This window comes from Notolabrus celidotus, chromosome 12 (assembly GCF_009762535.1).
Source record: "Notolabrus celidotus isolate fNotCel1 chromosome 12, fNotCel1.pri, whole genome shotgun sequence".
In the NCBI taxonomy this organism is placed as follows: Eukaryota; Metazoa; Chordata; class Actinopteri; order Labriformes; family Labridae; genus Notolabrus; species Notolabrus celidotus.
The window spans coordinates 10,328,465-10,340,918 of record NC_048283.1 but is presented as its reverse complement, the minus strand read 5'-3'; positions in this window follow the sequence as shown (position 1 = coordinate 10,340,918).

Sequence of the window (12,454 nt, the reverse complement as noted above, 5' to 3'; positions counted from 1 at the left end):
ATTCACTCAATATCTATTCCTGCAAGCTCTAATTTTCTTCATGACATTATTTTGCTCTAGTAAGGAGTACATTTTTATGTATCAGAAAATAGGTGAAGTGGAAGTTAGACTCCCAAATCACACGCAAATACTTGGTAAAGCATAATTATGTCACCAGTTGTGTTTTGCAGAGTGATGCTTTACTTGAAACTGGCTGGTTTGGAATTTTAGTAAACTAAGAACGTATGTTAGATGTTATATTGAAACAAAGTACAGATCATTTTCAACGAGAAAAAGTTCTAATTCCATTTCTACAGACAAATAAGACTCAAGCCTGCTTGTCTGAGCCTAAGAACTCAAAGTCTCATGTTACTCACGCATATGAGGTAAGTAGTCCTGAAAATAGAACCACTATTAAAGTCCTCCTTTGCATGTTTCACCGGCACTAAAACATAAACACACCCACACATATACACAATCAAAATAATTGCTAAACAAAATTATGGGGGCCATGGGAAAATACGTATTATTTTATGCGTGCTGTAGTCATTTCACGCCTGATGGACTCTCACCTTTAACCGCCAATGTGCGTGTCTTTGGGTGCAGTTTCAGGCGAAGGGTATTCTAATAAAAGAATAATGGAAGCATTCTCCGTTTTTAATTGGACATTGTTAGGATGACATATCAATTCTGCCGCAGAGATGCCCTTTCCATGTATGCTGTAATTGAACTGTTGCCTTATTTTCATTCTCCCTCACAGTAACACAGCATACAGGAGACGGAGCCCACTATTGTCATGTGAATCTGGGCCTCCTGCGTGGTTGTTTGTTGTCTGCTTCCCTGAGCATCATATCAATTCATGTTTTTATTAGTTTTCTTGCTAATATCTTGATTCTCATGTGATTTACTCCCTCTGTCTTCTGGATCATTTATGCGCCTTGCATTTAAACACCCTAATGTGCGATCCGCTATGTTTTCTCATTGATATTAGCAATACTATTACCATTAGTGATTCATCCGCCTTCATAGTCTCTGTTTTCTGCAATTTTACATTCGGAAAGCTCTGATTTCCATTAGCATTTTTGCAATTATCCGAAAATTCTATTAAAGTTCTTGGCAATAAAATGACAAGAAATGATCACCCTTTTAAGCCCGAAGCTAAAAACAACATCATGTGCACAGTATTGTATGGTAATAATTTTCATTAGTGGGGGGAAAAAAACTGTGAATTACTACCTGTGTTTAACCACTCAAAATTCCATCTCAGGTATTCATGGCATGATGCTGACAAGTGAACTGAAGCCGAGCAAATAAAACCTGGCAGCAGTTGGATGAATGGCTGCATGTTTGGGTCATGATAAGGAAGAATTACATTTTTACACATCACCGAGGAGAGGAAAACAAAGCCTGGTGTGAGGTTAAAAGCTCTTTAAAAGCTGCTGGAAAACCAACCTGGGGAGGGAGGAAATAAAAATGAAACATCATTCTCTCTCAGTGGTTTAAGCTTTTTCCTCAGTGGAAGATGTAAGTGATTTAAAGCTCATCCAAATCACACACTATCACCCCCAATGCTCACAGTAAAACATATGATACTGGTCTGCAGGGTGGGAAAGGTACTTTGAGGGCGTTTTTAATGGAGCTATAAGAGGGCTGGTTGTCACATTCAGAGAACGTCATTCAAAAATTAAATTAAGACAAGAGAGCTAATATTTCTTTAATTTAAAGTACAACTTCCTGGTTTGCAGTGTGATCTAATTCAGCGGTCCAAGATGGTTTATGTATTCACATCTTTCAGTTTGTTCAGACAGTCTGACACATTTCCCCTCATCCTGATGTCAACCTGCAGTTCACACATTTATAATTTCTGTTGCCAGAACTGTCCGTGTAATCGTCTGTAAAAAGACACAATGCCTGATTTTGCAAAGCAGCTTAAACAAATGATGTCCCTATTCTCATTGAAATGTCCCAAATGTCTTATTAAAGGACTAATGCTGACAAAAGAAGGTATGTTGAAGTCATGGTCTCATTTAATGAATCTATTTATCACCAAGCTTTCTTACTTATTTCCAGGCTGTGTTAAATACAAGCGGCAACCTCCGGTCTAAAAATAAGAGTCCAATGCGGAAGTGCTAAAAGCTGCAGTTCATTGAGGATTTGCTTGAGGCTGGCTCCGGAAATACTGGAAACCACATACACACCAATTCAAAAAAGCCCATCTTTACAGCAGAAAGAAACATGTTTACAGCCTGGTACAAAATACGAGTGTAGTCTGGATAGCTAATTTCTCGATCAACATACTGCAGGAGGATTCATTTTTTCTAAGGCGGCAATTTCGAAGATATTGAGATTACGAGTCTTCCAATGAGAGGCACAGCTGACTTGATTGACAGGCAGGAACACTTTAGCTGTTGGCGAGGAGGCTCAAAGCGCTTCAGAAACACATGGGTGACGTCACAGATCCTACGTCCATATTTTATACAGTCTATGGTTAAATACTGCATTCTGATTGGTCAAAAGTCCACAACAACCATGATTAATTCTCAACAACAAAAGAGTCACCAGGGACAACCTGATCATCCACGTCATATAAATTTGCTGAAAGGAGTTCCGTCACATTTCGCCTCTGCCTGTTGACACTGTGGTAAAAACGTGAGTTTTGACGCCGCACAGGTTTCGTTGTTCTCAGCTTAAGTAATCATTTATTTATTTTTCGAGTACTTTTTTCATGTAGCTGAGTGTCATCCTAGTATTTTGTTGTTTTCATCTTTCAGTAAGTAAGTAATCTCTGAAGAGATTAACTACCCAAGGCAGAAAAGAAAACCAATAACAAAAAATAAAATGACTACAAAATAAATAAATGTTTCAAGAACTTGCCTCAGGACTGCGGAGGATATGTGGCATTCATGCTAAATCAAGCATATTTAACGTTGAAGCATTTTTCTGATATTGCTGCTGTTCGGCAGAAATCTCCAAATTTCATTACTTAGTTATTTTTTGAAAGATTAACGTTTTCGAGTTTCACAAGGCGTTGTGACTGAATCTCATTCAGTGTTTTGTTATTTAAAAAACAAAGGTTTTCTTCAAAGTTCCTGAAAAGGTGTATTTTTTTTAGATGAGGCTTCAGCAATATGTTAATTAATGTGCATGGTCCCAATTTAATGAATGACATAAATATATTATACATACAACTTCCAAATATTCCCTGCTCGCAGTGTCCAGCTGACCTTATGGTTGCGTCATCTTAGGTCCTGAAAGTTTATTAACATCCTCTACTGTTGTTTAAACCATATACCAATACATCTTACAGGAATGCAATCAGCAAATTAATCAATAATAAAATTATCATTATTTCAAGGCTCATGTCTGTTGGTCAAGTGTCAAACGCCTGAAACAAAGCAAACACACAGATCCAATTTATTCAGAGCAGATGAAGGAGAGGCACAAGGCGTACTACATTACTTGGGCCAGTTGGCGAGCTGGCTCTCCCGAAAGCCCACTCCCACTGGGTGTGAATCAGAAATCCAAGAGCTAATGGCAACAATCGCCCCATGGTACCACTACTGACAGCAAACTAATACCCACACACACATAGAAGACCACAAGAGCTGTCAACACCCCAGCATGACCCTGTGGGTATAAACTGGTGAAAAAAGAGAAGAGGCAAGGAAAGAAAAATCAACCTCCAGTTCAGTTTTGTGGCTGCTATTTATTTTTCCTAAACCTCATAAGCACACTTGAGCCTTTTAACACTAAGGATGAATTTCTCTCTTCAGAGTTTGTCTTACTATAATTAAAATGCTGAGTCACATTTAGGAGTGAGAGGAGGCATATTGAGAGTCTGGAAAGGAGTCTGAGTCAACAGGAATTCAAGCTTTTACTTCATTTCATTAACTATACACAAGAAAAACAAGAAAAATAAGGTAATTTTTATTTTGAAATAAGCAAAAAAATCTGACAATAGAACAAGTGAAAATTTGCTTGGTAAGATTTCTTAAATAAGACGTAATATTTAGAAAACTGTGATCTTAAAATTAGCAGGGAAAACTTATTTTAGGCAATATTAAACCAGTACTTTAAAGCTTAGTGTCTCAGAATAAGCCAGGAATGCTAACAATTAGTATTTTTTTCACTCCAAAAAAGATTTTTAGACTAATAAATTTAATGTCTACTTCTTCATTTGTGGTATGTTCACCTTAATTTGAGTTGTATTATAGCTGCACTTCTCTAGGTTTAACTTGAAACAAGATTACAAAGTTTAATTTCAGCATTTTGAGATATAATGTCTTCCCATAGTTTTTTTTTTTTTTTTTAGCTTTGAGCTGAATATACTAATATTCAGTCATGTTGTTTTTTAGGATAAGCCAGCTATGCTCAAAAGTAGGTGTTTTATTGTGTGCATGTAGTTTGAGGATGTATATTTTGATCTGATTTAGAAGAAACAGTGCCTGAAAACTGTAACCCACCCTTAAAAACAACAACTTTTCTTTCTTTCTTTCTTTCATCAATGGAGCTGTTTTCTGATAGATTTTCCAATAAAATGCATTTACTGAAATCAAGTAAAGGGTTTGTCTGAAATCAAGATTATCCGTCTTCTACAAATAAGATCTCAGCTTGAAAAATGTATGACATGTAAATTAAACCTTGTTTCTTCTAAATTACAACTCAAAACAAAATCATTTCAAGATTGTTTGACTTAACAAGATATTTAAGATGTCTTAAAACAAGTCCCTCTATCTTGCTCAAATGTTAATTTGTGAAGTAAATTTATCTTAAATCAAGTGGGATGAGACAATTTCACTTGGTAAGATTTTGAGTTTTTGCAGTGTAGTGCAGGAATGACTGAATGGTTGCACTCACCGAGATGAGTGCTATCTCCAGCATTCAGCTCCACAACCAAGTGTGTGTTATCAGATGGTTAAACAACACTGAGCACCCTCAGTAGAGACCAGCTGTCCTCAGGGAAACTAAAATCAAAGTAATCAACCAGTCAGAGCAGTCACACTGTCAAACAATTTCACCTATTTTATACTCAGAATGAAAAAGTCTTCTCTCACACTGTGATTAATTTTTTCATAATGACAGCAGGATAAATCCAAACTTGGTGGATTGGAAGATGTAACTGAAAAAACCTCTGACTCAGCGCAAACAGGCATCCAGCATATCTAGAAAATTGAAACCACAAATGCACAATGGTACAACGCGAGAACATCATGATTTTCAATTTTAATACAGTTTCTTTTTCCCAGCGTTGCTCCACAGTGTAGGTACTGTGAGACTGAATCCTCACTATATGAGCGAAACACTTCAGCACAAACTCCAGGTTCTTTCCAAGAGATCCCAGCAGAGAGTGCATTAATCATCACAGTCTCCTCTCCAAAGTGAAGACAGTGAGCAACAGCTGGGGGAGAAGAGCTCGGCTTTAAACAGTACAGGCTGCAGGAGGTTCAGCCATCTCTTCTTGTTGTGGATTCTGACATCAATAGTAATGAACACCTTGGAGCGTTGCCTGACCGCCCGAGCATGAATTGTAAGAGGCTGGGCAGTGGAAGCACTGTTGTTTGTGTGTCTTTGTGTGTCCTAATGACCATGTTTGTGGGTCTGTGTGTGACTACTTGTAACACACACATTGTACCTGTTTGTCCTCTTAGGTCCTGTTAGTGTGTCCCTTTATTGGGGCAGATATGAGTAATATGCAGAATAAGTGGTAGACCTAAATGACCTGGCCTGCCGGTAACCATTAATCAGAACATTGTTTTTGTACTTGGTCGAGGTCAGGGGCTTCATGCTGAGGTTACACCTGCAAGGGCTGGAGTAATGCTCCTACACACAGTGTTTTTGAAATGATCTATGACTCGCTAGAATACATGTAGTTCAAGTAACTGTTTGCTTATTTGTTTTTCAGTTGAAGGCATAGTTTACCTTAAGTATTGTTGAAGAAGCTAAATGTGTACAACATTTGAGTTCAAGAGAAAATTTGCCCACAAAGAAATATGATTACATTGTATGATATCATGATTTATTTAATAATATGGTATAAGGTAACGTATCATTTCGTATCATATTGTATTTTACCATATCGTATCATATCCTACCATATGTTATTGTATCATATCCTATTTCACCATACTGTATGGTACTGTATCGTATCGTACTGTATCGTATCATATATCGTATCATACCGCACTGTATCTTATCGTACTGTATCGTATCATATCGTATCGTATTGTACCGTAATGTATGGTACCTCACCGTACCTTATTGTATCATATCGTATTATACCGTATTGTCTTGTATCGTATCGCATCGTATTGTACCGTATTGTATTGTATCCTATTGTATCGTATCGTATTGAACCTTAACGTATGGTACCTCACCGTACCTTATTGTATCATATCGTATTATACCGTATCGTCTTGTATCGTATCGTATCGTATTGTATCGTATTGTATCGTATCGCATTGTATTGTATCGTATCGTATTGTACCATACTGTATGGTACCTCACCGTACCTTATTGTATCATATCGTATTATACCGTATCGTCTTGTATCGTATCGTATTGTATCGTATCGTATCGTATTGTATTGTATCGTATCGTATTGTATCCTATCGTATCGTATCGTATTGTATCCTATCGTATCGTATTGTATTGTATCGTATCGTATCGTATTGTACCATACTGTATGGTACCTTACCGTACCTTATTGTATTATATCATATTATACAGTATTGTATTGTAACGTATTTTACATCTTATTTTACATTGATCTTACATCGTATCTTACATCGTATCTTACATCGTATCTTACATCATATCTTACATCTTATCTTACATCGTATCTTACATCGTATCTTACATCGTATCTTACATCGTATCTTACATCGTATCTTACATCGTATCTTACATCGTATCGTATCGTAGCGTATCGTAGCATATCGTATCGTATAATGTGGTTTGGTATGGTATCATATCAGATCATATTGTATCTTACCGTATAAAATAATTTCATTATATATGACATCACATCCCTCTGGATCACCTCCTTTTATCTCGAAACATATTGTACTACATTGTTTCAAATCTAATGATATGGTATCACATTACATTACAGCGTACCATATTATATGGTGTATCATGTCATATCATATCTTAGTTTGTAACGTCATGTTATGTTGTTCCTGCTTTATTCAGTCATAACATATCATAATATATCAAATCACATCACATTATTTACTATATGTCATGCCATGTCATGTCATGTGATTGTTTCATATTGTATGTTAGTACAATACATTGTTTGGTATTAATCAGTTCTATACTACATCACATCCTTTCATATCTAAGTTTCTGCATCATATTGTGTTTATTGTATTGTTTTATATTGTATTACATCATATTGTGTCTAATTATATTGTATTGCATCATTGTGTCATATGGTATTATATGCCATGTTCTATTTTCTTGTACTTTTTTGTATTTTCTTATCATGAGAAAAACATGAAACAGTTGATTATCTTAACTCATTATCTGAAACAAAAACAAAAGTGTCCGCATGACTGATGCCAGAGATTTCTTTTTGGGTGGATCAATCCTTTATAGCTGGGATACATGCCAATTCTCTTATTTGATCATTCCAAGCTTGACCTGAAAATCATTCCACCATCATGAAGTCTGCTGCAATGCTATTATTGCTTCTCAGGGGAGTGAGGAGCAAGAAGGAATCCCAAGGAGTCAAGTGTGATGACAAGACCTATCTTTCCATAAAGCATTTGGCTACTTTATATTTCCCTTCAAATTTCTACATTGTAATCATAATGTTTATTATTGAATAATTAAATTTTAAACTGCGTACTAGTAAAAGCAGATGCGGTTATTTGATTAAAGAAGTACATTCTGTTTTTAATAAGGTCGTCTCTTTCCTCTAAAGACATGTTTCCTCATTTTCTCTCCACTTGCATCACTTTTGTAACATGGATGCAATAAAGGGAATTTGCATGAACCCATGGACTGATTTGCATTCTTTCTTAAGTCACTTAAGGGCAGCAGAAAAAGCTAAACACATCAATTATCTTTCATTAAGGTGTTGTCATGACCGTCATCTTAGCTACACCTGATAAACCCAAATTTTAAATTAACTTTACTTTTGCAACGTTTTGGTCAGCACCAATTCCAGAAGAGGGGCAGTGCCCGCAGGAACACATACACATACTGGCGCACACACAGCAAACTTTCCCTCTCCGTCAGTTTTATTCTTCCACCCGGTAAACAATGCCAGTATTCACCTGTCCCTCTATGTTCTGTAAAATAAACAGGGGTGCACACCTGGGGGCTCTACTGTTATCCTACGCATACATTTACACACTATAGAGTCCACTTACATGCTAGTGTGAATTGCATCCATGCTCCCCGATTGGTTCTGATGTCACAACCTCAGAGTCACTATGCTTTGACTAGCATGTGACACAGGCCAACCAGACTCTCACAGATCAGCCTTTTCCTTCATTGTTTAACCCTCCTGTTATTTTGCGGGTCAAATTGATCCATTTTAAAGTTCAAAAATCTAAATAAATGTTAAAAGTATTTTTTCGATGTGAAACTTCTTCTGCTTGGTTTAAGTAGCATACAAAACATAGAAAATGAATTTTTTCAACCCCCCCTCCTGCATGTTTATCTGGATTTTTTGGGGTTCTGACACTTTTGAATCATGGAATAATCCCCAGGTCAAGCTGATCCAGGAACATTATTGTTGTCCCTGAGAAACGAACATAACAGGAGGGTTAAACCTTCATATCCTCACTTGGTTGATCAATCTGTTCATATAACAACAAACTATAACAGACTTGAAACAGTTACACAGTTAGTTTAATTTCTGACCTAAGGAGAATCCTTGTGAAAAACTGATGGTAAGTTTTACTTATTTCTGTGACTGCTGTCTCAGTGAAGCAAATAACAAAGCATGTTTCTCAAAGATGCAACTGATTACATCAAAACTATCTGTTCTTGACGCGGTTCTCCAGAGAGAGGTGTGATAAAGAGATAAAGTGAGATGTAAAACCAACCTGTGACAGTTGTCAGAACCTAAAACCGCAAACATATCTCTTATTTATCTCATACCTTTAAATTTAGCACCAAAAGAGTAACCCATGGGGCACTTATATCCTTTTGTTCTGCAAGAAGGTTGCATATGTGCAGTTAGATATAAAAAAAAAGGCAACAGATATTCTGGACAGTAGAAAGGTTGACAAACTCCTCATATTTGACAAAGAAGTATATGCAATGTCTAGATAAACACAAACATGCTAGCAGTTTTTCATGGGAGAGACATAGGAGGCTGGAGTAGTGAATATATTGCCATGCTATTCTCACATCCTGCTCAGGGAATTAAGTTGTCACCAATCAAGGCAAATTTAATTAAACTCAGACTCAAAAGCTTGGCCCTCTCTTTTCTGCAGTTCTTTTGTCCAATCTCATATCAATGCTTTTGCCACCTAGTCACTTTTAATGCCCTACCTTCTCTGTACTCACACACAATGTCAAGAGGTCTTTGCTTACTGATCTATGTAGGACAAGCAGTGGGGTGTCTGAAGTAATAAATGAACAAGATGAATGTGGGGGATATGTTCATTTGAAGGCTCTTGTCACTGAGGGTTTGTCATCCGGCTGCACAAAGGGTGGAGCCGTCCTGCCTGATTTACTTTAGATTCAAACCATGGCTAAATTGGAAATCGTGAATCACTCTGACACCATTGGTGCAAGATGGATTACTCCAGTTAAAGGCTGCCTTTTCTTTCCCGTTGGTTCTTTTTAAAGAAATCATACAAAAATTTAATTCTCTGACAGACGGCTGACCCGGCAGTCAACTAAAGGAATAGTAAAAAGGGGGAGGCCAACGCTGAGGCACTACAAAGCCGGTTTTATCAGCACAGCACTACCCCGACCACATCCAAAAAGCTCTCAGCAGCACAATGAGCCTGGCTGAATATTTGATCAACTGTCGCAGGTTTAACAAGCCTTGCCAAACTACACCTGCCTGGAGGAAAAAGATATGCCTTTGAGAAGGGTAATGCCTCCCTGCAAGATGTTAAAGAAGTAAGCGTTTGATGTTCACAATAGCCAATCTGCACTAATCTCATCCAATCTTGAGCACTTGGATTGACAGCGTGGTTCAAGTTTTGCATTACCGAACAATAGCTTCAGTGGGTGCCAATAATGCCTTCCACTATAATCGAGCTGTAAATTACAAACAATACACTCAACACAGGCCACTGTTAGCTAAAAGGGTTGTTTACAAATTAAATTCAATAAAACAACTATAAAGCTGTCTTTCTAATCTGGTGTGATACCATAAAATGTACTCAGAAACGCACACACACATAAACCCTGGGTAACTCACATGTAAAGGTGTGATTTTTTTTGGCTCGTTCTGTCTTTCAATCTAAGTTCGGATGTGTGTGTTTATGGATGTGTGTGTGTGTGTGTGTGTGTGTGTTCACCTCCAACTCATCGTTGCTGGCTGCAGCTCATTGCCCTGCAGTAATATCAGGCCTTGCAGACACCTGGGACCAGTGGTGTGGGCCCTCAGAGGAGGCAACCGCCTGGCAACTGGCCCTGATTACTTTCTCCACTCTCCGGAACTCAACCCTGTATATGCCATTAACCAGCTGCACGCAGTGTGAACCCAACTCGACTGTGCCATTAACCCTGTACACAAAGAGTTGTTTACACACACACACACGCACGCACGCACGCACGCACGCACGCACGCACGCACACACACACACACACACACACACACACATATACATGCACTCATGCACGGCCACACTCTTGCACAGCCGCACACATGCACACGCAGCCATAAAACTTCACAACTTAACCACCTGCTTATTGAAGCCACAACCAACATCCTCCACGATCTTCCCATTGGAATCTATACAGAGAAATAACATGGAGCTGGGGTGACATCTAGTGGGTAAAAGCAGAACAGCTAGAGAGGTTTCTGTGAACTGTTTAAAGAATGTTAACTTTTGCTGTTGGTTGTTCTTGGATCAGCCTTTGTGTGAAACTGGCTTTATCCCTTTGTATTTGTCATACTGAAGGGCAAAACACAACAACATTTCAGAGAACACAACAACATTTCACAAAACACAACATTTCAGGATAGACAACATAGTACAGAAAACAAAACATCATTTCACAAATTGCAACATTTCAGAAAACAAAACAATATTTGGCAAAACACAACAACATTTCACAAAACACAACATTTTAGAAAATAAAACAACATTTCACAAATCACAACATTTTAGAGAATAAAACAACATTTCATAAAACACAACATTTTAGAGAAGAAAACAGCATTTCACAAAACACAATATTTCACAAAACACGACGGCATTACAGAAAACACAACATTTCACACAACACAACATTTCACAAAACATGAAAACATTACACAAAACAACATTTCACAAAACGAAACAACATTTCACAAAACACAACATTACACAAAACAACATTACAAAAAACACAACAATATTTCAGAAAAAAACATTTCACAAAACAAAACAACATTTCAGAAAACAAAACAATATTTCACAAAACACAACAACATTTCACAAAACACAACATTTTAGAAAATAAAACAACATTTCGCAAAACGCAACAACCCTTCCTGAAAACATGATAACGTTTCACCAAACACAACAACATTTCAGGAAACAGAACAATATTTCACAAAACACAACAACATTTCATAAAACACAATATTTTAGAGAATAAAACAGCATTTCACAAAACACAATATTTCACAAAACACGACGGCATTACAGAAAACACAACAACATTTCACACAACTTGGAAACATTACACAAAACAACATTTCACAAAACGAAACAACATTTCACAAAACACAACATTACACAAAACAACATTACAAAAAACACAACAATATTTCAGAAAAAAACATTTCACAAAACAAAACAACATTTCACAAACAAAACAACATTTCACAAAACAAAACAACATTTCACAAAACAACTTTTCAGAGAATAAAACAACATTCCACAAAACGCAACAACCCTTCCTGAAAACATGATAATGTTTCACCAAACACAACAACATTTCAGGAAACAGAACAATATTTCACACACACCACAGCATATCACAAAACAATACTAGGTTTTCTGTATGTTATCTTGTTTTCTGCACTTATAAGAGCTCTTTATAAAAATTTATTGAAGTTGTTATCCAGTATTCTGCCCCAAATTGGGTTTACACATTTCAAAGGAGAAAACAAACAAAAAGTGATCACACAACTTGCACCAAAAAGAAAAAAAGTCTTCTATGCTGTTTATGATGTGCTTAAACAAAGATGTTTTGCCTTTGTTTGTTGATGACACATTCACAACAAAGTATACATTATGTATTTGCACTTTAAGGTTACGTGTCAGAGAGTTCTTGCTCTAGCTCATGA